General features: G+C 40.8%; 1 pseudogene; it reads right to left on the bottom strand.

The window, feature by feature from the left end:
* Positions 1-23944: 23944 nt before the first annotated feature.
* On the bottom strand, positions 23945-26100 carry LOC149187405 (puromycin-sensitive aminopeptidase pseudogene; annotated as a pseudogene).
* Positions 26101-26342: the final 242 nt, after the last annotated feature.

Raw genomic sequence — 26342 nt, forward strand, 5'->3', positions numbered from 1 at the left:
GAAAATATAGCATCCCCACCTGTACTGGTAGATTTTTATGGGTATCTCCATGTGATGGCTGTGTTTATGATAATTTTATGGGTATTTTTATGTGGATACGTCAGCCAGTTTGTTTCGTTAGAAAAATCATTACTTCAAATCTCATATTTGTTGTTATTGGTCATTTCTCTGGGATAAATTTGAGTTTGAAGGATATATCAATCTAATTTTTTTGGAAACTAGTAAAAATCAATAGTAGAAAATTACCAACAAAAATAAGAAATCTATTCCAAGCACTACCAAGCCAATTCTCTACTTAAGATCTAGTTTAAAATCCATGTTGTGGAGAATTAAATATGTTACACATGACAAGGAACTCTTGATTCTAAGGTTTTGGATGGGGTGTTGAATGGATCTTAGATATTGGCAACACTCACAATCACTATAATCATTATATCCACACTGTGAATCTCTACTACCATGTGAAGCTACTTCTTAGGAAAGTCTTGGTTAACGGAGGTCAAATTCAAGATACCCTGTTGCACAAATTGAACAAGTTGAAGAACATGTTGTTGGATGTAGAGGGTCGTTTAACCAGGCACTAGATGGGTTCATCTCCAACAACAAATAACTAGGAAATTTATTCAAGATGGTGCACGCATGCACCCTTTACTATTGTTGTGCCATCTTATAAAACTACCTCCATTCACACAACTATATTGCTACTTTATGTTTTCTTAACATTTCTCTAACATGTAGAATATTGAGGCATAGTTTACTTATAAGATTTTTTGGAGATTGATGTGACATTGCCATGAATATCATACATATTATTGATATTTTGGCAACCAAACCATTCTAGCCAACATTAATTCCATAGCCCGTCTTTTGATAGTTCATATTTTGTTACTACTTCTTGCCATTGTTCGTTTACAATACCTAAGGAACATGCTTCCTTCTTGCATTTAAATCTTGGAGGAAAATCATATTGTGTGCCATTCACTATCACACTGCACTTGAATTGTGGAATATGGTATTTGACTTCATTTACGACACTGTAAATGGGAAATGGAAAAGAATTTTTCTGTGGGTACTCTTGTAATATGTTCAAGAACATTACAAGAGTATGCACAGAAAATTTATTTTTCATTGCCTGGAAACAATAAGAAGGAGGTTGCAAGAAACATTGCATATGATTCAAGCAATCCAATCAATTCACACCCAAGATTGATTGTGAGTTGCTATAGATAGAAAGAAAACAAATTGTTTACATTCTCCTTAATTATCTCTATGTAATTTGTAATATTGTTAGTTTCCTTCTTCAATCCATTGTGTTGTGCTATTTAGATTTGTTGATGCCACTGATCCATTAGAAAGTCAATTCTTTTCTCCCAGGATGAAGTTGAGGATGAAACCAAACAAAACAATGATTCCAAGAAAGAGTGCAAAGTCAAGTCACCAAGTCTGTATCCAGGATGCTTGTTGATAACTATACATCTAATAATCAACTATTCGTAGGAATGGATTCTCATTTAGTTATTAGTCATTTAAAAAAGTGCGTTGTTAGTTCTTTGTTGTTGGATTTACATTTGTCTAAGTGTTATACATGGATGGAATTCTTAAATTTCTTATAGTCCAAGTTATATAGTAATTTTCTAGCTTATGCAATAAAGACAAGGTTTGCAAGGTCCTAAGAGCAAAGGAGTCTCAAGTGTTATAGTTCTTTGATATACTCGAGGTTTTCTAGCAATAGTAATCGATTAGTCTTTGACAATGCTAGCTAAGGATGGTAGACCATATCTTTAGTCATACTACTCAATTTCGTAGTATACAAGAGTGATCTCATTGAATGTTGTGCTCAATGTACTATAACAACTAAAATAATTGACAGGTTTATATAAGGATGGTTGGGTGCACTTAGGAGAATTTTTATATACCTAAATGAACGTGGAAGATCAAATTTGTATATTGATTATGTCTAATGTGATGCTACTTAATAAGTACTAATTGGTGTTTACAAGGGCATCCAATGAGTGACTCTACTTGTATTCTCTATGCATATGCTTCCCAATTATAGTTGTACCCATTGAAAAATAAATAATTATATGTAAAGACACTATGACACGTCTATAACCTTAAAAAAAATCTAAAATTTTGGCATGTGTTAACACATGAAAGAGCTTAAGTATTACTATGTTGTATTTAATCAGTAATAATAATAAATTATAAGTAATATTAGAATTTCAATATAAAATAGGAGAAACAAGAGTAATAAACCTATATAATATAATTCCTTATATTAATAATCTAGAAAGAAAGCAATGTTCATGGGCCTCTTCGAAGGGGGACTTCAAATGGGCATTGCTCTTATACAATGAAAATACATAACATAATATATCATCTTACTTTTATAAATACTCTGAGTACCCAAGCCCTAAGTACAAGTGGTCCCAACATAAATGAGTACTAACTACACTAACAATCCATTATCCCATAAAGATGACCTCTTTACATTAATTAGCCACAAAATGCTACATAGTGGGCATTATTCAAAGAGGATAGTCACATACAATAACTAAAAGAGTAGTCTTTAAGTGCGACTTTTTGAAAAAAATTCTAGTTTATTTGTCGATCTAATTTGTCTAAAATCCTGCAAGGATTCAATGAAATCACAAGTTTGACAGGTCAGTTTATCTGAACTTAAACAAGAATGCAACAAATTACAGATATAACCATAAATACAGAGATGCAGCAGAAATAACACTTCATTTCATTAATATGAAATACCAAAATATGCTTACAAACATAATGGAAATAAGACTAGCTCGGGCGATGGTAGCTTAACTCTAAGAATGAGATGTGGCAGCTACATGCCTCTGAACTGTTACAATGAGGCTCGAAGGCCTATTTATTATTGAGAAACAATGGAAAACCCTAAACATCCAAAAACTTAACCCTGGGAGATGAAATGCCAAAATTATGGGACCCGTTTGGGTAAATTGGTACATCAACTTCTCGGGATCGTAACTTTGGCATGTGATCACTGTTTGACGCACACAATACCTCGTTAGAAATATCTATCCAAGGAATACAACTTTTGAGTAACCAACATTAATTGATGACCCATGTTGGCCCCATTTTTCCCAAAAAACATTGTTTAAGGCCACAAAACAACTCTGGAAGTTCAGGACCTCAAAAACTGCCAAAAATAGTAAATTGTGCTACAATTTACGAAATTGAAAAAATGAAAGAGACAGAGGTGGGGGTCCAAGTGGAATAGATGGGTGGCCACCAATATGCACTTGGATCATCAACTCTTCATAATTGAAGTACCCTAGGGGTTTTTGAGGGTCCTAAATCCATATATGCAGTGAAACCCCAATTTAAACAACACAAATCAATATTTGGCAAAAAATAAATCGTTGGATTTTGACCAGAAATCCACCAAAAACTCCAAAAAGTCACACTTAAAAACTACTCTGTAACTAATATAAATACCCAAAGTAAAAAATTTAAGATAAAACCCTATCAATGACTTTTATTATGTCATTAATGATCCATACATGTAACTATTCGTTTATTTTTAGATTCAAAATATATTAATGTAATATCCCTAACAACGAAATAATCAACCGATGTCGCACATCTAGGTGTTCTAATTAAAAATAATTGCAATCAAAACACTGAACACAATGAGATCAGGAAATGCAACCTTTATTTATATTAATAATTGAAGCAAATGGTACATGACTACACAATAAATTTCAAGCCCCTACAACAGGCATGCACCACTGCTTATCAAAAGAGAAGACAATTGCACTGAAGCAAAATTGTGGACCTTGGATGGATCCACTAGACAAAATAAAACCGACGGGGTTTTCGTCCCTGGGATCAAACTGGAACTGGCCATGCCAAGTTCTCAAGAAAAACACAAGAAGATAGATAAACTTGAATGAATGAAATGCTTAGCTTCTATCCCCTTTTATAGACTTGATGGACTCTCTAAAGACCCTATTTTATTATTTTCCCTCAAAAATCAAAGGCAAATACCATGGGTTGATACCACGGGAAAATACCATGATAAATACCATGGACAGATTCTGTCCATTTTGACCATATCAAGAAAGGGAATATTACAAATCCTCTTGCCCTAAGGCAATTAACTGTTATCCACAACAGAATCATTGATACCAAGATCCCATACAACCCAGTGTGTTATTTTATACCTCCATGCTACATGATCTTGAAAGGATCTTTCGATACCTAGATCCCAAATGATCCTATGACCAATCCTTCCCTCGATAGATTCATCTGGATCCCAAACAATCCTCTGGCCAATCCTGGCCCCAATGGATTATACTAGATCCCAATACCACCTAAGTCCTAGGACCTGTGGGTTATGGTACCATCTCAACCCTCCATCATTGCCCATGACAAAGGGCCCAAACTGCAATATGCCCTTGGTTGTGAATGTCCTCCTAGGAATCAACCCATCAACAAAGTACCAATTCATAATTTCTCACCAATCCACTCCTTGGGAAGGTTGAATACCTGCAAATCTACTATGTTGATGTTGCTTGACGCTCAACTCATGCTGCTCCACTCGGTAACCCAACCCGATGCATTTGGAGAACTCTTCCCTACTCTTAGCAATGGATAGGGGGGTTGGTAGTCTTGCAAGCCTTATCTATGTACTCTTGTCGTGGGCTATTCTGGAACTCGCAATTGTACTCCTCTTCCTACCTTGTGAGGGACTTGAGGCATTCCTCAACACTAGACAACTGGGTCATTGATTCAGCAAATACCCGTATGAGATCCCCAATTTTTCTATTCTCATGTAAGACAATGTCTTGGACTATTCCGACTCTCTGCTTCAACATCATAAGATCTGTCTTGAAATGCATGATCCTTTCCTGAAAGTCCTCTACTGGAAATTCTTGTGCCCTGTTGAATGTCTTTGTATTTGTCTGCACTGGATGCCCCATGACCACAGCTTCAACTTGAACCTTTGACTGACCCTCCAGAAATGACTTGTCCTGCATACTACATTTGTCATGCTGCCCTGCATGATCATGCTCATCATATTGGTTTATTATTACTGGCTTCTCATTTGATTCTCCATGAATGTCTTCTTCCTGGCTTTCTCCACATGTGGGGATAAGTTTTCCACCCTCTTTGATTGTCAAACATGGATGTATAGGTGGATTTTTATCTATCCCTGATTCCCATACTCTTTATGGATGCTCTCGTAGATATTTATAGACTCAACTGCCTCATCATCCTGAAAATCAATAAATCCAACTATACAAGACTCCCATGATCTGTAGGAATCTCCTCTTGTTCTATGCTTGTTGACTCCTTCGTATCATTTAGACATGAATGGTTAGGTATCCATGGTCCCTTACAGATAAAGTATAAACCTCTCCTCCTTAGTTCATTCTTGTTGCAGGTTTTGTTCTTGCTTCCTCCATCAATCATTCTCAACTCCTTCCTAGTCAACACCTTTCTAAGAAATTATATGTTTTGCCTAACCAACTTCTCGACTAGATCATAGGCAATTGGTGGTACCATTGGTTTCTTCCTCCAAATGGTCAACAATTTGGATCTTAATATCTTGCATATGTCGACATCTCCTTTTAAGAACAAGGACATAATCTTTTGCATGCATGTCTTGACATGGTCTGAATGAGCTGATGTAATATTGGTGTAAAAGTTTTGGAGTAACCGAAATATCAACTCGTCACACTCTGGATTCAACATGAATTTTCCAAAGCTCAACTCTGCCATCAGTTCTAGAAATTTGTGCTTCTTTTGAAAGATAGGAAGCATGATGTTGTTCAACCCTTAAAGGGTTTCTACTATCAGCTGCAATATATCCCTCATCATAGCATTGTTGTAAGGTTGTAGCAACAATGTTAAAGCTACGATCTTCTGAGACAAGAGGCAACTATGAATCTAACCCTTTCACAAGAATGCTCCAAGAACATGGGTTGTATCAAAGCAATCATTGATCGCTCCAAGGCCCAACCTGACCTTTTCCAATATGATTTCTTTATCAGGGATAAATCCATATCTAATGTGTCCAACCGTAAGAGTACATCTTTGGAATTTGTATACTGCAATTTGGATCCAAGTTCAAAGAAACGCTTTCTTTTTACATCTTCCTTCCGAATATCCTTTGATTGCTAAAGGATAGCATAGACCTTCCGAGAGAAAGCCCTGTTGTTCTGCTCTTGTTTCTCATGTGTAAGTTGTTGTCATTTTTTTTTATCCATATTAGTGTAGCCCAGAGGACCAACTGATCTATTACCAAGGTGTTTTCAAAAAATAAAATGATGACATCTTCTCTCCTCAAATTTCCTTCCCTTCCCTTTAATATTTTTTTTTGTGCCTGAATGTATATATAAAACGGTCAAACCGAAATCTACCCATGTACCACTCTGAATTCTTTTGCCACTGAATTTGACCAATATTCAAATAATATATCTCAATTCACACAATTTGAGTCTTGAGAAGCACCTACAGAACCTTGTCTTCCAAGTCACAATCGGATTGGTATCACCGCTTTGTTGGTGTGGATTATTTAGCGAGTTAATTTCAGAACCCAATCCAGAAACATTTAACAGTCCATCTAGGACATTTCCACATCTTTGAGGTCACGCCAAAAAAGGCATAAACCGCAGATGAAAACCATATCGACACTCACCGCCCATGACATGACGACGGTCTTGTAGAGAAATTTCAGCACCCGGAGAAAGAATTGGCAGCTATGGTTAGAGCAGTGGTATAAAATTACACTAGCTGCCAACAAATTGTAAGCTGCCAGATTTATCTAGCCAGCTATATAAATTTAAGGCTGAAATAGAAATGTAGAGTTTATATGGCCGCATGTGAGGCCTGCTCCATTAGAAAATCCACCTCGACATTCGATCCTTTATATAGCCCAACGATCTTACCCTGCAATGCGATTATTCTTGTCCCCAACAGCTGAATATGGATAGACTTCGGTTGGATTGGCAACGCAAGTGTCCGGTTCCTTCAACCCTGGCCCGTTCTCTAGATTTTGACTTGAGACATGTTGGTAATTGACAACTAATTAATGTAAATTTGGGTAAAATTGTATTAGTTGTTGACAAGTTAGTTTCATACCGAATCAATAGTTATGTAACCGAGGAGGCTCATATAAAATTGATGAATGCCCGAACTATTGTAAAGAGAATCATTTTATTGATTGAATAGAAATTCAAATCCCTTGCCCCATGGATGTTTCCTTGACACCTTGTTAGGGTTTTACCACATAAATCTTGAGTTTTTACTTGTGTGGTTGCATTCAGTTTCATTTCTTTCTTGGTTAAATTAACCTATTGTAACTACAAATGGTATCAGAGCCAAGTTGAGTTGAGTTGAGGAGACACTGCATAAGAAAAGGTGAAAGAGAGACGCTGGTGAAAGAGGAGAGATGCATCAGAGCTGCATGAAAACTAGCCTCGAAGACGCTGCGTGGTATCAAAGGAAGGCTGGGTCATTTGTTTCAGTGGACCACTGCTGCGTGTTACCACTTTGCTCTCTGCGTGCTGCCAGAGCCGTCAAGGAGGGCCTGTGTGTTTGTTGGCTTGTCAAAGAGCCTGTCGTTGAAGACCTCTGTGTGCTCCCAGAGCCGTCAAGGAGGGCACCATTGTGTGTCGAAGACCTCTGCGTGCTGCCAGAGCCGTCGAGGAGGGCCTGTGTGTGTTTGTTGGCTTGTCGAAGAGCCTACCAAAGAAAGAGTAGTTGAGCCTACCGCCAGAGGAAGAGCCACCAAGGAGGGGCCGTTGCGGGCTTGTCCAGAGCCTGGCTTATCAAAGAGCTTGCCGCCAGAGGAATTCGATCAGCAAAAATTAAGTTCAGGTATTTAAAAAAACAACAACAACAACAACAAAAATAAGAATTTGTTGCTGAGACGCTGGTGAATTTGAAATTTTTTGGGGTTTGAAGTATTTTTTTTTGGAAAATTGAATTGTTTCATGTATATTTGAAGTAATCAATATGTGTAAAAGAAATTCTGGGAAATAAATTAGGGTGTTTTTAAAAAAAAAAAGGGCAACAAAATTAAGTTTTTTTTGTTGAAAAGAAAGAAACCCTAGTTGAAGACAGAAATCAGGGTTTAAAAAAAGGGGCAACAAAATTAAGTTTTTTTGTTGAAAAGAAAGAAACCCTAGTTTCTAGTTGAAGGCAGATTGTGGAGAAATTCAACCCTAGAAGTAACAGTTTAGAAGCAAATTAGAAAGAAATGGCTAAAATGACGAATGCAAAGTTCAAGGTGGAGAAATTCACTGGCCAGAACAACTTTGCTCTCTGGAAACTGAAAGTTAGGGATTTACTGGTGCAACAAGGGTTGCACAATGCTTTGGACGGGGCAAATAAGACACCTGCTAGCATGAAAGATTCGGACTGGGAGGACTTGGATGCCCAAGCTCTCAGTACCATCAGGTTATGCCTGGTAGATGAAGTTCTCTTCAACATTGTTAAAGAGAGTACAACTTCAGGCTTATGGGAAAAACTGGAAAAGCTATATATGACAAAGTCGTTAACCAATATAATTTATTTGAAAAGACATTTGTACGGTCTTCGAATGAAGGAGGGTTCAAAATTTGCAGAGCATTTAAATGTTTTTAATACACTTATATGCCAATTATCAGATATGGAAGTTAAAATTCAGGAAGAAGACAAAGCTATAACCTTGTTGTGTTCTCTGCCCGAGTCATGGGACCACTTCGTAACTTCAATCAATTTGAGCACCATTGATTCTTTGAAATTTGAATCAGTTGTGGGAGCTCTCTTGTCTGAAGAAGTACAAAGGAAATCCAGTACTGAAATAGCAACACCAGAAGCCATGATAGCTAGAGGACAGTCAAAGGAAAGAGGAGAAAAAACAAGGGGGTCTTCCAGATCTAAATCAAAGGGAAAGAAGTGTAAGGCAAAATGTTGGCACTGCAACAAAATTGGACACCTTAAGAAAGACTGTTGGAAACGAAAAGAGTTTGATAACCCGAAGAAGGAAGCAAATCAGGTTGATTCAGGTATGACAGACGAAGTTTTATCTGCTGAAGAATTATGTATGATAGATGAAACTTTACCTGTATGTAATGTCTCTCAGGGTTTTGAAAGTTGGTTGTTAGACTCTGGTGCTTCTCATCACATGTGTCCACACAAAAATTGGTTTACTTCATATGAAGATGAAAATGGTAGTTCTGTGTTTATGGATAATAATGTATCATGTCAGACTATTGGGATGGGAAATATCAAAATTAAAATGTATGATGACACGGTTAGAACATTAACTAGTGTTAGACATGTACTTGAATTGAATAAAAATTTGATTTCTTTGGGAGTGTTGGATTCGGATGGTTATAAGTTTGCAGGTCGGAATGGAGTGTTGACAGTCTCTAAAGGTGCCCCAGTTGTTATGAAAGCAGAAAAGGTTGGAAATCTTTACAGACTCAAAGGAAGGACTCAAGTCAGTGAAGCAGCGATTGTGTCAGAAAAAAGAAGAAGAAGGCACTCGCCTATGGCATCAATGATTGGGTCACATGAGCGAGAAAGGTCTTCAAGTACTGATGAAACGTAAATCACTTCCTGATCTGAAATCTTTGAAGTTGGATTTCTGTAAACATTGTGTGTATGGAAAATAGTGTAAACAAAGATTTAAAACTAGAAATCATAATAGTAAAGATATTTTAGACTATATTCATTTTGATCTGTGGGGACCATCTCCTGTTGTATCATATGGAGGTGCTCTATATTTTTTAACGTTTATTGATGATTTCTCCCGTAAAGTTTGGGTCTTTATGCTAACAAAGAAAGCTTATGTATTCAATATCTTTAAACAATTTAAAGCAATGGTAAAGAAAAGAACAGGCAAATCAATTAAATGTTTAAAAACTGACAATGGTGGTGAATTTACTTCAATAGAATTTGAACAACATTGTAAGGATGAAGGAATTGTTAGACAAAAAAATGTTGTTTATACTCCTCAGCAAAATGGTGTTGTTGAACATATGAATCGGACTCTTATGGAAAGAGCCAGAAGCATGATAAGCAATGCTAACCTACAGAAGGAGTTGTGGGCAAAAGCGGTATCCACTGCTTGTTATTTATTTAACAGATCACCTTTAGTAGCAATTAATTGTAAAATTCCCGAAGAAGTTTGGTCAGGCCAGTCTTGTGATTATTCACATTTAGGGATATTTGGTTGTGATTCTTATGCTCTTATTCCTAAAAACCAACGTTAAAAATTAGATCCAAAACCAAAATGTTATGTCTTTGTTGGGTATGACTATGCGGTGAAAGGATACAGGTTGTGGGATCCTACATCACAGAAGATAGTCATTAGTAGAGATGTAACATTTGATGAATCTTCTCTTTTAAAATCAAATGTTGAAAGAATTGATCAGGAACAAGTATCTCCAAATCAACAAATTCAGTTGGAGGCTAAACCTTTCAGTGACAGTCAAAAGGAAGAAGAGACTTCTGGAGAAAAAGGTGTTGAAGATACAAAGGAAACTGTTGAAGTTTTTGAACCACTTCAGCAACGAGTCACTCTAAGAAGGTCTACAAGGGAAAGAAAAACTCCTAAAAGGTGTGAAGATTCTGCTTCATCTTTTGCTTTGATCACTGAAGATGGGGAACCTTCTTGTTCTCAAGAAGCAGTAGATGATATGGATAGCGAAAAATGGAAAACGACTATGGAAGAAGAAATAGATTCCTTAGCCAAGAACAATACCTGGGATCTTGTAGAACTTCCTGAAGGGAGAAGTGTTGTTGGATGAAAATGGGTCTTCAAACTGAAATGGAAAGTTGATGGAAGTATCGAAAGGTATAAGGCGAGACTGGTGGCAAAAGGGTATTCTCAGGTTGAAGGTATCGACTTTCATGAGATTTTTCACTAGTTGTGAAACTTGTTTCTATTCATACTGTGTTGGAACTAACTGCATAACTTAACCTTGAGTTAGAACAGTTAGATGTTAAAACAACTTTTCTACATGGTGATTTGAATGAAGAGTTATATATGGAACAACCAGAAGGTTTTGTACAAGGTCGCAACAAAAGATTAGTTTGCAAGCTTAGGAAATCATTGTATGGTATGAGGCAGTCTCCCAAACAATGGTACAAGAAGTTTGACTCCTTCATGGTGAGCCAAAACTTTATTAGAAGTGAGTATGATCATTGTGTATACTTCAAGAGTTTCAATGGAATATTCATTATCTTAGCTTTGTATGTTGACAATATGCTTATTGAAAGCAAAAGCATGGAAAAGATCAACAGGTTAAAGGCTCAGCTCTCTAGGACGTTTGATATGAAGGATCTTGGAGCAACAAAACATATCTTGGGCATGGAGATACATAGAGACAGGAAAAATGGTAAGCTTTGGTTATCACAACAAAAGTATGTGGAGAAAGTACTTGAAAATTTATGTATGAACAATGTGAAACCTGTTAATGTTCCATTAGCTTCCCATTTTAAGCTTTCTTCGGTTTTGAGTCCTAGAACTGATGAAGAAAAGCAGTATATGTCTCATGTACCATATGAAAATGTTGTAAGCAACTTAATGTATGCGATGGTATCTACAAGACCTGACATTTCACATGCAGTTGGAGTTGTCAGCAGGTTCATGGCAAATCCAGGTGAAGAACATTGGCGAGTAGTGAAATGGGTGCTTCAATATCTAAGAGGCACAAGTGACCATTGCATCATATTTAATGGTAGTGAAGGATCAATCTGCGGATATGTAGATGTTGATTATGCAGGTGATTTGGACAAAAGAATATCTACTACAAGTTATGTCTTTACTATTGTAGGTGGAGCAATTAGTTGGATGTCAAAGCTTCAAGAAACAATTGCGTTGTCCACTACCGAAGCAGAATATATCATTGCTTCAGATACCAGTAAAGAAGCAATCTGGTTAAAGGGTCTACTTGATGAGATTGGAAGGACGCAGGAGAAAGTGAATGTACTTTGTGACAGTCAGAGTGCTATTCACTTGGCTACAAATCCTGCTTATCACAGCAGAACCAAGCACATTGATGTAAGGTATCATTTTCTGAGACATGTGATCGATGGTGGAAAAGTAGCTCTTCAAAAGGTCCATACACAGGAGAATTGTGCAGACATATTCACAAAGCCAGTTACAGTAGAGAAGTTGCGATGGTGTTTAGCTTCTCTTGGCTTGCAGAAGAGATGATGAATGGGCATGGGCAAGGGATTAGGAAATTGTTGTCAAGGTGGTGTTTGTTGGTAATTGACAACTAATTAATGTAAATTTGGGTAAGATTGTATTAGTTATGGACAAGTTAGTTTCATATCGAATCAGCAGTTATGTAACTAAGGAGGCTCGTATAAAACTGATGAATGGCCGAACTATTGTAAGGAGAATCATTTTATTGATTGAATAGAAATTCCAATCCCTTTCCCCGTGGATGTTTCCTTGACACCCTGTCAGGGATTTACCACGTAAATCTTGAGTTTTTACTTGTGTGGTTGCATTCAATTTCATTTCTTTCTTGGTTAAATTAACCTATTGTAACTACAAGACAGAGATAATGGCAGCATCAACTCAGTACCTCCCACTATGGTAGGACCAATCCACAACTAATATTTGGGCATGTCAAGCTAGTCGATGTTGTTCTTACCACGATGACAGACTCAGACCTTTCCTCGGCGATGGATCCTCAGCAAATGCGACTCTATGCCGCAATAACTCTTGACAGCAACTCGACCCTGTGTGACCCAGTGCCTCATGCAAAGTAATCTCTTTGTGTTGTATGTGGCAGTCGCTGTCGTAAGAAAATCACACCCTACTGTTCACACTATATGGCATATGAAAATGGCCTTTGAAACTGACGTAAGAATGGGATGACTATAGTTTGGTGACCATTCTAGAGATATGGTGAATGTAAACTGTGCCGTAATCCTGTCAATGTGGTGAATTTATCAGCCCCAAGCTATCAGATAATGTTTTTTCAATCTCCCTGTCACAACTTTTCAACTAATATTTCAGTTGCCCCTAATCCTTGATTTTATTTCCCAACATGATGTGCCAATAGCGCAATTAGCTCTTCGCTCATATGGGGAGACATAAGGGGTCAACTCCTTGACTGTAAGAAACATATCGGCTTTGTATTACAGTGACCATCCCAGATCGGGTCAACTCCTTCCTATATTTCGCAGCTTCCTGAAAAAAATTCAATCTTGAATCTCACAATTCAATCTCAGCTAGCAAACTCAATTCCCCGAGGATATGTGCCCTGGCTCATTAAACTTGATTCTCCAAGTCGATGAAGAATTTGGCCTCTAAATGAAACGACCAGATGAATAAGAGATCCATCCTCTAGTTAAGCACATCGTCCCCCACATAGATCAGTGAATAAATATGTCAAGAAATAAACAATTTGGTCCTCAGGTGGACAGCAAACTCAGTCTCCTAGTATAGAGAACCTAGCCCTGCCTTCCAAGTACGCAGTGGTAAAGAAATTTGATCTTCAGATAAAAGGGATCTTGACCTTCCAAATAAATTGGCAGAGCGATATTCAAGTGAGAAACACTGGACCTTAGGGGAAATTAATGCGCCCCCCTTCAGATAATTCAAGTTCGGCCTTCAAAAATAATTAGTGTTCATCTTCCAATAGAATACTTTTGGTTTCTCCTTGTAATGAAAAGATGCGGCCCCAGTGATGTTTATGGCCTCTCAATGATGGCTCGATCTTCAAGTAAGAAACACTGGACCTTAGGGGAAATTAATGCGGGCCCCTTTAGATAATTCAAGTTCGGCCTTCAAAAATAATTAGTGTTCCTCTTCCAACCGAATACTTTTGGTTTCTCCTTGTAATGAAGAGATGCAGTCTCAGTGATGTTTATGGCCTCTCAATGATGGCCCCTCGCAGCCCACTAAACTGATGCAATCCTCGTTCTCTCCTTGGCCTTTGTTGGAAATATTGATCCCAACCACCACCTTAAACACATTTACAAACACCATGCTTGCCAAGTCAACTATTGCATGGTTGCGATTTTGTTTTGCAGGTGAAAGGGCTGAAGTCAAAGCAAAAGTACAACACTAACCATTCCACAACACAACAGAGAGTTTAAGGCATTTATTAAATTTTGGTAAATAGATATGGGCAGACATTTATTCCGCGACTGTTGCTACTGTTAAGAGTCGGTTGCAACGATGGGACGAGTTGGTCTGCGGCGAGTTGGGCGGTCAGTTAAATGCACCCAGGACACGAGTTGCGACGAGCCAACACGGAAGGTCGAAAAACTGAAGAGTCGAAAATTTGGCTAAGTATGGAGATTTGCGATGGTGAGCTTATACGGTGCACGGTTAGGTAAGTGGACCCGACGAGCCATTGTATGGGGGCGAACCAACGTGAAGACGGGATGCGATGGTCAAGTTGAGAGGTCAACCTGGGCAGGTCAACCCACATTACATTCATGGAGAAGTGTATAAGTGGAGGACGCATGGGTGGAAGAAAGACAATCATTCAACAAGTTCAAGCTTCAAAGGCAAGTTCAAGTGAAGGTGGACGAGCTAAAGGAAGGGCGAACAACGTAGGGTGAGGTGCAGACGGGCTTTGGATTCGTAGAGCCAAGCCGAGGAAGAAGACAGAACGCAAGTTCGGGTGGCAGGTCGCAGGTGGGGCACGTCTGCCCAGCGGGCGAACTGCGTAGAGCGTCGCTGCACGGTGGGGCAAGTCTTCCCGGCGGGCGAACCGTGGAGGGCACCGCTACACGGAGGGGCGAATCTACATGAACTGGAGAATTGCAAAGGTTGGAATGCCGTAAGGTAAGTCTGCGGTGCGGTGAATGCCTAAGATTTGGGGCAAGTTGTAAATAGGCGCCAATAAGGCGACATGCCGTGAACAAAGTGTCGAATGAGCTGCAAAGAACCAGTTTGTGCAACAGACGAGTGCGGAGAGCGGCCCAGGTCGGCACCTCTGCCCGACGAGCTGCGGGCGACCCGATTCGGCAGGAGTGGGCACTCCTGAACGACAGTTGGGCACTGTTGAAAGGTGCAGGCCGAATTGTTGGGTTTTGACATATTTGGAGAGGTGAAACTTGGGGTTCCATCACAAAGGTTGCAAATGTATATTTACTTGTAAAAAGATTATTATTATCATTGTTGGGAAGACTCTAAGAGAGTTGCCCCTCCCTTTAAAGATTGTATACGTTGATCATATGTTTATAAATGATGATGATGAATGTATTTCCGATGTGTTAAAAAGATGAATGCTTAGTAAAAATTGAAAAGTAATAGAAGTGTTGAATGTTAGGCATAGTTCGTACTTGTGACTATTGGTGAAACGAAATAGGGTAGCGGTGCACACCTGCTTGTGTGTGGTTGAAAGACTAGCACCAGGATAGGGGTGTGACAGATGGTATCAGAGGCATAATTTAAAGAATGAGTTGAAGTTGATCCCATTGCACTTCGTGACAAAGATCAGAGACTTGATTCAGATAATCGAGGTCTGGAGATTGAAGTGTTACTAGTACACTTCATGACAGATTTAACAGAGGTGAAGCCTTGTGCTTGGGCCAAGCTGAACGAAAAGACATGGCAATTTGGGAAGAATGCCAAGGGAGGCTCTTGTTGATCTTATATAGGATGAAGTTGATGAAAGAAGTGAACCCACGGATTTGAGATGAAATTGAAGTCTTGGAAAGAAATGTTGAAGACGAACTTCTTCGACTTAGTTGGGCAATGGAGCAAGATATAGTTGCAAATTGCGATGATGAAGAAGAAGAAGTCATGAAGTATGAAGATGTTGCAGATGTGACAACGATGGAGGAAGAACTTGAGGCACTTCCAATTGCTCAAGTTCTCCCAGGATCGTACATGTTGCAGACATTGATGGATGAGAACACTCACATGGAGGAACCTCATGATGAAGTAAGTATCCCTATTACTACTTTCGTTTCACTGGAGATTTTGGAGGATGGACCATATGCAATGAAGGGAAAAGACAGTTTTCCGATGCGGTGGACAATCTTACCATGGATTTCTACAATGAGACCTTGCATGAAGAAGTAAGGAACATTGACTGTTAGAGAGCTTGTTGGAGTAATTTGTGACCTCATGGCAGGGAGCGCAAATGCTCGTGACAAGGGAGGAACATGATGATCATTATGGAGGATGGGTCATTCTTTAGCGATATGGAGAATTGGCTAAGTGCCCGGCATGACTCATGGACTGTTTGGAGAAAGGGCACCAACTTGAGGTTTTGATGATACTTGGGTGGACTTCTTCATGGTTGAAGCCCAAGAGGTAGTCTTGGTGGACCTTTAGTGGGGGAGTGATGATGGAAGGAACTTATGTGATATGAATTGATGATATAAATGGTTTGAGTGACCGAGGGCACTAGACCTGATTGTGAACTAGGATGAGATGAACGATGTTGTGATGGGTCTACTTAGTTGGACAACATGGACAACTTGCATCATGGACATCGAGTTGGAGAGATGGAGCATGGCAGACACTATGCAAAGACATTATGCAGGTGCACTTATAGATATGTTACTTATGGGCATCCAATGAGGAGTGCCAAGGTAGTGATGTTGTGTGGATGGATTTGCTGATGTGACATGGAAGATTTTACTTATGAGCCGATGGAGATGTTGTGCACATTTGTATAATAAGGCCATGGACTGGTTGGATTTGTGAGCAATCTATGAGAGAATTCCTTCTACATGGAGAGATGAGGCATCTTGCAGGAATTTTTGAGGCCGAGACATGTATTCTTGTTGAGATGTTGGGTGGAGATGATTCATGGAGCTCATGATGACATGAGATGGTTGCAGTGATTGGAGGCTTCATATCATAGTGGGCTTGGAGGATCTTATGCATTGAGGAATTGAGGTCAGAGGTTTACCTAACTGTGATGCAGTATGGGATGCATACCTTTGGGCACATTTATGGGGTGTGTTCAGGGGGAGTGACTTGATGTGGAGGATCGAGATGAGACACTTTGGAGTTGATCGAGTTGCAGCGATGATGATGCCTTGGTGGCAACACTTGGGCATGGGTTGAGCCGAGACTTGACCACTTTTGATAGATGGAGGCTGATTGGTTTATGATCATGGGAAGAACATGGATGATGAGACAAGTGTATTCTTGTTTCTTTGACAGACTTGAGGGTTGACACATTACAGATATGATGGAGGTTGTTTCATGTACCTGGATGTGGCACATTGAGAGTTGAATTGATGAGAGGATCTCTTCATTTTGAGGAGATGGATCTTACACATATATGGATGATGATGTTGGGATATATGTGACTGATTGACAGCACATTGACACCAACATCATGGACAGCATGTTACAAATGAGATGGAGACTACTTCATGGACCTAGGCATGGCTTACTTACATTTTGATGGAGATGGGATGGATTCTTGATCGATTTGATGTTGTGACAGGATGCTGAGAGAAACAACTAATGATGGCATGAGGAGGTGCATTCTCATGGTTTGAGCGCAACAGTAGGATTAGCTACCCAACTAGTTCGAGTCATGGAGCCGGCAGTGTACTGAGATATGTTAGAGTTGGGTTGGAGTCTCATGGCAACAGTTCACATGATGACGATACATAATGGGGTCACCATGATATATGTTGTAGTGATAGCATGTAGTTGGAGTTGGAGGGACGAACCTTCCATGGTGGGGCAACATGTGGAGATTGTGATTGATGTGGTTGATGATCATGGATTGAGGATACTTACCTATTCATGGAGACATGAATCTTTATGGTTTGTGCAATGGCAGAGCAGAGGTGGGCAGAATGGAAATTTTGGATGTTGGAGCTAGCGACACTTTGCAATTTCGTATGATGGAGTTGTCTAAGATGACAACCGTTTAGAGTGGGGGAGTATGTCACCCCCATGAGTTGTGCGTGCGACATTCGACGAGTTGGGTTGACACACCCTCGGTTAAACGCGATGAGCTGGTGTGCGACGAGTCGGTGAGCAAGCGAGTCAGTTGCGATGAAAGTTTGCGACGATGGGACGAGTTGGTGTGCGACGAGTTGGGCAATCGGTTACACACGCCTGGGACACGAGTTTCGACGATCCAACATGTAGGGTCGAAAAACCGAAGAGTCGGAAATTTGCCTAATTATGGAGATTTGCGATGGTGAGCTTATACGATGCATGGTTGGGTAAGTGGACCCGACGAGCCATTATATGGGGGTGAGCTGACATGAAGATGGGGTGCGATGGCCAAGTTGAGAGGTCGGCCTGGGCAGGCTGACCCACATTACATTCATGGCGAAGTGTATAAGTGGAGGACGCATGTGTGGAAGAAAGGAAATCATTCAACCAGTTCAATCTTCAAGGGCAAGTTCAAGTGAAGGTGGACAAGCTAAAGGAAGGGAGAATGGTGTAGAGTGAGGTGCAAACAGGCTCTAGATTGTAGCGTCGAGCCAAGGAAGAAGCCAAAATACAAGTTCGGGTGGCAGGTCACAGGTGGTGCACGTCTGCCCGACAGGAAAACCCCATAGGGTGTCATTGCACAATGGGGCACGTCTGCTCAGCGGGTGAACCACGGAGAGCGTCACTGCACGGAGGGGTGACTCTGCCTGAACTAAAGAATTGTGGTGGTTGGACTGCGGTAAGGCAGGTCTGCGGTGCATTGAGTGCCGGAGAGTTGGGGCGAGTTGCGGATAGGCGCCAAGAGGGTGACACGCCGTGAACGAAGTGTCAGATGAGTTGCCGAGAACTGGTTTGTGCAACAGATGAATGCGAAGGGCGGCCCAAGTGGGTGACTCTGCCTGATGAGCTGTGGGCAACCTGACTCGCTAGGGGTGGGCGCTCCTGAACAACAGTTGGGCACTACTGAACGACGCAGGCCGAATTGTTGGGTTTTGACAGAATTGGAGAGGTGAAACTTGGGGTTCCCTCACAAAGGCTGCAAATGTATATTTACTTGTAAAAAGATTATTATTATCATTGTTGCACAGACTCTAAGGGAGTTGCCCCTCCCATTAAAGATTGTATCCATTATGCATATGTTTATAAATGATGATGATGAATGTATTTTTGTTGTGTTAAAAATATGAATGCTTAGTAAAAAGTGAAAAATAATCTAAGTATTGAATGTTAGGCGTAGTTCGTACTTGAGAGTATTGGTGAAAAGAAATCATGTAGCGGTGCCGCACCTGCCTATGTGCGGTTGAAAGACTACTACCAAGATAGGGGTGTGACAGATGGTATTAGAGGCCTAATTTAGAGAACGAGTTGAAGCTGATCCCATTTCACTTCGTGACAAAGATCAGAGGCTTGATTCAGAGAATCGAGGTTTGCAGATTGAAGTGTTACTACTACACTTCGTGACAGGTTTAGCAGAGGTGAAGCATTGTGCTTGGGCCAAGCTGAATGACGAGACATGGAAAGTTGGGAAGAATGCCAAGGGAGGCTCTTGTTGACCTTATACAGGTTGAAGCTGATGAAAGAAGAGAACCCACGTATTCAAGATGAACTTGAAGTCTTGGAAAGAAATGTTGAAGACGAACTTCTTTGACTTGGTTGGGAAATGGAGCAAGATATAGCTACAGATTGCGATGATGAAGAAGAGGAAGTCGTGAAGTATGAAGATGTTGCAGATGTGACAACGATGGAGGAAGAACTTGAGGCACTTCCAATTGCTCAAGTTGACCCAGGATTGTACATGTTGCAGACATTGATGGATGAGGACACTCACATGGAGGAACCTCATGATGAAGTAAGTATACCTATTACTACTTGTGTTTCATTGGAGCTTTTGGAGGATGGACCATACGCAGTGAAGAGAAAAGACAATTTGTCGATGCGGTGGTCAATCTTACCATGGATTTCTACAATGATACCTTGCGTGAAGAAAAAAGGAACATTGATTGTTGGAGAGCTTGTTGGAGCAATTTGTGACCTCATGGCAAGGGGTGCAAATGCTTGTGACAAGGGATGAACATGATGATCATTACGGAGGATGGGTCACGCTTTAGCAATATGGAGAATTGGCTAAGTGCCAGGCATGGCTCATGGACTGTTTGGAGAAAGGGCACACACTTGAGGTTTTGATGATACTTGGGTGGACTTCTTCATGGCTAAAGCCCAAGAGGTAGTCTTGGTGGACCTTTAGTGGGGCAGCGATGATGGAAGGGACTTATGTGATATGAATTGATGATATATATGGTTTGAGTGATCGAGGGCACTAGCCCTGATTGTGAACTAGAATGAGATGAATGATGTTGTGATGGGTCTACTTAGTTGAACAACATGGGCAACTTGAGTCATGGACATCGAGTTGGAGAGATGGAGCATGGCAGACACTATGCAGGGACATTATGCAGGTGCACTTGTAGAGATGTTACTTATGGGCATCCAATGAGGAGTGCCAAGGCAGTGATGTTGTGTGGATGGATTTGCTTATGTGACATGGAAACTTTTACTTATGGAGATGTTGTGCACATTTGTACAATAAGGCCATTTAATCGTTGGATTTGTGAGGAATCTATGAGAGCATTCCTTCTACATGGAGACCTGAGGCATCTTGCAGGGACTTTTGAGGCCAAGACATGTATGCTTGCTAAGATGTTGGGTGGAGATGATTCATGGAGCTCATGATGACATGAGATGGTTGCAGCCATTGGAGACTTCATATTATGGTGGGCTAGGAGGATCTGATGCATTGAGGAACTGAGGTCAGAGGTGTACCTAACTATGATGCAGTATGGGATGCATACCTTTGGGCACATTTATGGGGTGTGTTCAGGGGGGGCGACTTGATGTGGATGATCGAGATGAGACACTTTTGAGTTTAGAGTTGCAGCAATGATGATGCCTTGGTGGCAACACTTGGGCATGATTTGAGCAAGACTTGACCACTTTTGATACATGGAGGTTGATTGGTTTATGACCATGGGAAGTACATGGATGAAGAGATAGGTGTATACTTGTTTCTTTGGCAGACTTGAGAGATGGCACATTACAAATATGATGGAGGTTGCTTCATGTACCTGGATGTGGCACATTAAGAGTCGGTTTGATGAGCGGATTTCTTTATTTTGAGGAGATGGATCTTACACATATATGGATGATGATGTTGGGAGATATGCGGCTGATTGACATGCAGCATATTGACACCAACATCATGGGCATCATGTTACGAATGAGATGGAGACTACTTCATGGACCTGGGCATGGATTACTTACATTTTGATGGAGATGGGATGGATTCTTGATCGAGTTGATGTTGTGACAGGATGTTGAGAGAAACGACTGATGATGGCATGAGGAGGTGCATTCTCATGGTTTGAGCGTGACAGTTGGATTAGCTACCCAACTAGTTTGAGTCATGGATCCGGCAGTGTACTGAGATATGTTAGAGTTGGGTTGGAGTATCATGGCAACAGTTCACATGATGGGGTCGACACGATATATGTTGCAGTGATAGCATGTAGCTTGAGTTGGAGGGACCAACCTTCCATGGTGGGGAAGCATGTGGAGATTGCGACGGATGTGGTTGATGATCATGGATTGAGGAGACTTTCCTATTCATGGAGACATGAACCTTTATGGTTTGTGCGATGGCAAATCAAGGGTGGGCAACATGGACATTTTGAATGTTGGAGCTAGCGACACTTTGCGATGTTGTATGATGTTGTTGTCGAGGATGAAAACCGTTGAGAGTGGCGGAGTATGTCACACCCATGAGTCGTGCGTGCAACGTGCAATGAGTTGGGATGACGCGCCCTCAGTTAAATGCGACGATCTGGCGTGTGACGAGTCGGTGGGCGATGAGTCGGTGTGACGAGTCGGTCAGCAGGCGAGTCGGTTATGATGAAATTTTGTGAGGATGGGACGAGTTGGTGTGCGATGAGTTGGGCGGTTGGTTAAACGCAATCGAGACACGAGTTGTGACAAGCCAACACGGTAGGTCGAAAAACTGAAGAATCGAAAATTTGCCTAAGTATGGAGATTTGCGATGGTGAGCTTATACGGTGGACAGTTGGGTAAGTGGACCCAACGAGCCATTGTATGGGGGCAAGCTGACGTGAAGATGGGGTGCAATGGCCAAGTTGAGAGGTCGGCCTGGGCAGGTCGACCCACATTACATTCATGGGGAAGTGTATAAATGGAGGATGCATGGGTGGAAGAGAGCCAATCATTCAACAAGTTCAAGCTTCAAGGGCGAGTTTAAGTGAAGGTGGATGAGCTAAGGGAAGGGCGAATGGCATAGGGTGAGGTGCAGACAAGCTCTGGACTGTAGCGCCGAGCAGAGGAAGAAGACAGAACGCAAGTTCCAGTGGCAGGTCACAAGTGGGGCACGTCTTCTCGGCGGGCAAACCGCATAGGGTGTCACTGCACGGAGGGGCAACTCTACTCGAACTTAAGAATTGCGGTGGTTGGACTGCGGTAAGGTAGGTTTGCGTGCAGTGGGTGCTGAAGAGCTAGGGCGAGTTGCGGATAGGTGCTAGGAGGGCGACACATCGTGAACGAAGTGCCAGACGAGCTGCAGAGAACCGGTTTGTGTGGCGTAAGAGTGTGGAGGGCGGCCCAGGTGGGCGCCTCTGCCCAACAAGATGCGGGCAACCCAACCCGACAGGGGTGGATGCTCCTGAACAACAGTTAGGAACTATTGAACGATGCAAGCCGAATTTTTGGGTTTTGACATAATTAGAGAGGTGAAACTTGGGGTTCCCTCACAATGGCTGCAAATGTATATGTTATCTCAAAATCAGGCCCTGGAAGGCTGATGACCAGGAAGACTTCAAGCAACTATTTCAGACCTACTTTAGGTTGAGGCTTAGCCTCCTCAACCTAAGAGGGCTCTCTCTAAATGGGTTAATGATTTTTACTTAAAATAAGATGGGTAACTCTTTGTGATATATCTGTGATAAATATGGATGTTGGAAAAACATTAAACAAGTTTCCATTGGGCCTATGGAGTCAACAACACCTCAGTAAACAATGATACTGCCTTTACATAGAAGTCAGGGCATTTAGCATTTGAGTATTCAGAATATAACACATATGGAACCACAGCTCATAAAGGCATACAGGAAATCAGAGCACAATCAGTGAATTCTGAGTGATTATACATCTATGCAACTGTAAAAGACATTAAGGAAAGGATAAAATCACACATTCTGAACATAGAAATCCTTCATGAATCCTGAGAAGTAAAGCAGCCCAATTATATTACTGAAACTCTGTCTTTACATAAGCCAAAACAATGCTCTGCTATAAAATTTCCCAACCCTCATTACATTGCTGTTTCAGCTATATATAGAACTCTTATTCTAACTAATCGAGATTCCTCCTCCAGCATGAGGGGAACTCGAAAACTACCTCTAATGACACCTATCAACCATTTAACTAACTAATAAATACAATAAAGTGCTGACTGGAGTTTTCTAAGAGTTCTAAATTAACTATGACTCTAACTCTATATTACATGCTTGATGGCTTTAATTATAATGAACTTCGTTCTTTGACATCTGCTCCCCTTTAGTTTGGCTGTAATGGATGTTCAAAGCTCCATGTTTGATCTTTAATGCCACATCCTTTCCAATACCCTGAAATATATGAAACTGTCCCTGTGTATCGGTCTTTAGTATGCCTTACCATGTCCAGATCCAACGAAGTATATCCTTTATCTTTTAATTACCCCAAAATGGAGCAAACTGCAACGTCTTTGATGTGCTGTGCACCGTTTGCATATGTGAAAGCCAAAACCTTTGCAAACTGTAACTGTTTCACCAATCCTGAAGTGTGATAAATATGAGATATGCTTCCTTTATGACAAGAATCCAAAGTTGGATTCGAATGCATATTATCTCCACGTGTCTTGACCTGGTTAACTGTTAAATAGCTTCAGATGATTCTTTGTATGCCTTTTAGATGTTTCCCTTTAAAAATTCCCGCCTATAATTCAAAACTGCTTGTTTTGCGTTAAAATCATCATCTACAGCAGTTTCGTAGCACGCTACGAAACTGCTGAGTTTTTTTTAAAACATTGCCCGGGATATCAGAGACAACTTTCAATGCAAGCCACTTATTGATCACCAAGGCATCTTCTTTCCACTTTTGATAGAAATCAGACAAAACTTCATCTCGTACATCTCCGGCATTTTGGGCAATAGCACCCAAAGCTGCAAATTGTTCAGTCATATTTGTAGCTGATTTGTACTCATGTAATACAAGCTCTGTCATTTCTGGCTCATTCAATGAGGCAAGGTAAGCAAGGGCCGTATTTTTCAAAGCACGTCTTGCCATGCTCTCGTGATTAGGATCATATTCCTCTAAGCTTCGGTTAGTTTCAACAGCTCTACAAAACTCTGCACGCAATTCAAATGCGAGTTGTTTTCTAACAAAACGACGAACTCCGTGAACAACATCTGGATCTGCAACTTCCATGAGGTCCATGATTTCTCCCTCTCCAGGTAGAGTGATTGCCTTTGCTATGAACTCTTTGTCCAAACTCGAATCACAAAGAATACTTCTTAGTCCATTGACAAATTTTGGGTCCACACTCAATGGTTGATTCTGTTGTGCCTTATCTACGAGAGAGAGCATGAGTTTTCTTGCCAATGTCTGGCCAGCCTCCCACCAGTTAAACTCATCTGAATCATGTGCAAGTAGAATGTACAAATCATCATCAGTGATATCTGAAACAAGACGCACAGGAGCACTATAATTGCGTAGTACAGAGGGAATTGGTCTTTCAGGAATGTCAACAAAGACAAACTCTTCTTCCTCCTTTTCAATACGGAGGATTACTGTTGAAACAGAATGACCTTCACTAGTAAAGGACTGCAGAGATCCTCGATTATAGACTGATGAAAGAGGCAAATCCTTTCCGTTGGAATCCAGCAACCCAACGGCCACAGGTATAAACATCGGTTCTTTCACTGATTGACCTGGAGTAGGAGGAATTTCTTGCCTGAACTTAAGTGTATAAGTATTTCCCTCAGAGTTGTAGGATGATTGCATTTTTAGAACAGGAGTTCCCGCTTGTGAATACCATAACAAGAAATTTGAAAGATCTGCATTATTGGCATCACGCATAGCAGCAAAGAAATCATCACAAGTTACTGCTTTCCCATCATGTCTTTGAAAATAAAGATCCATTCCCTTACGAAACCCTGATTGCCCTAACATGGTCTTGTACATCCTGACAACTTCTGCTCCCTTCTCATACACCATTACAGTATAGAAATTTTCCATCTTGATATATGAATGTGGACGCACAGGGTGAGCCATGGGACCAACATCCTGAGGAAATTGATAATTACGAAGCTTCACCACATCTCCAATTCGCTTAACAGCACGACTGCCCATGTCAGATGAGAATTCCTGATCTCTAAAAACTGTAAGTCCTTCCTTTAAACTTAATTGAAACCAATCCCGGCATGTTACCCTGTTACCAGTCCAGTTGTGGAAATACTCATGACCAATAACACCCAAGATAGCATCATAGTCTGCATCCGTTGCAGTTTGTGGGGATGCCAAAACAAGCCTTGAATTAAATATATTAAGGCTCTTGTTCTCCATCGCTCCCATGTTAAAATCAGGTACTGCCACGATGTTAAATAGATCAAGGTCATATTCCAGACCAAAGACATCCTCATCCCATTTCATGGCCGCCTTAAGGGAATACATGGCATGAGCAGTCTTTGATATATCATCTGCAGGAGTCCAAATGCGAAGTGAAACTTGGCGTCCTGATCGTGTAATGAATGTATCATTTCTACTGACTAATTGGCCAGCAACCAAAGCAAATAGATAACACGGCTTCTTGAAAGGATCTTCCCAGACAGCATAGTGTCTGCCATCCTTCAGATCCCCCTGCTCTATTAGATTTCCATTATAATAGAGGAGACTGACTGAGAAAGGGCCTTCAATGTCATCACAAAAGCTGCTTCCTGAGAAGGATCCCCAGCTTCAATATTATTAAGGTCTTGAAGGAGTTGATTATAACATGTTGCATCCCCCTGTGAGACGGAGATTAGAGCCTGGCGTATCCACAATCTGGCAACAGAAAGCACCTCTTTGTCAGTTGCAGTGCTCGTGCCCATCCCTGTCAATCGATTAACGTCCGGGGCTTCGACCTGCATACCCATCAAATGGCGGCGGCAATAACTATTGAAATTGCTTCTAAATTATTGGGGATTAGCGGCTAGAACCGCAAATTTGCTACTGTTCTACCGCTCTATATTTTTTAATTGCCGAATTTCTTCGAGCCCGAGATGAAAAATCCCTTCAAACACCTACTAGATTGGACCGTGAATATGTCAATCTAGAAAACTGATGTTAAAACGCAATGGAGTTTTAGCGCGTTGCTTGAAGTCATTCAATG

The sequence above is a fragment of the Pinus tabuliformis genome, chromosome 3_1, assembly GCF_031772625.1.
Source record: "Pinus tabuliformis cultivar Carrire ecotype Pingquan chromosome 3_1, CPIR1, whole genome shotgun sequence".
NCBI classification, from domain to species: Eukaryota; Viridiplantae; Streptophyta; class Pinopsida; order Pinales; family Pinaceae; genus Pinus; species Pinus tabuliformis.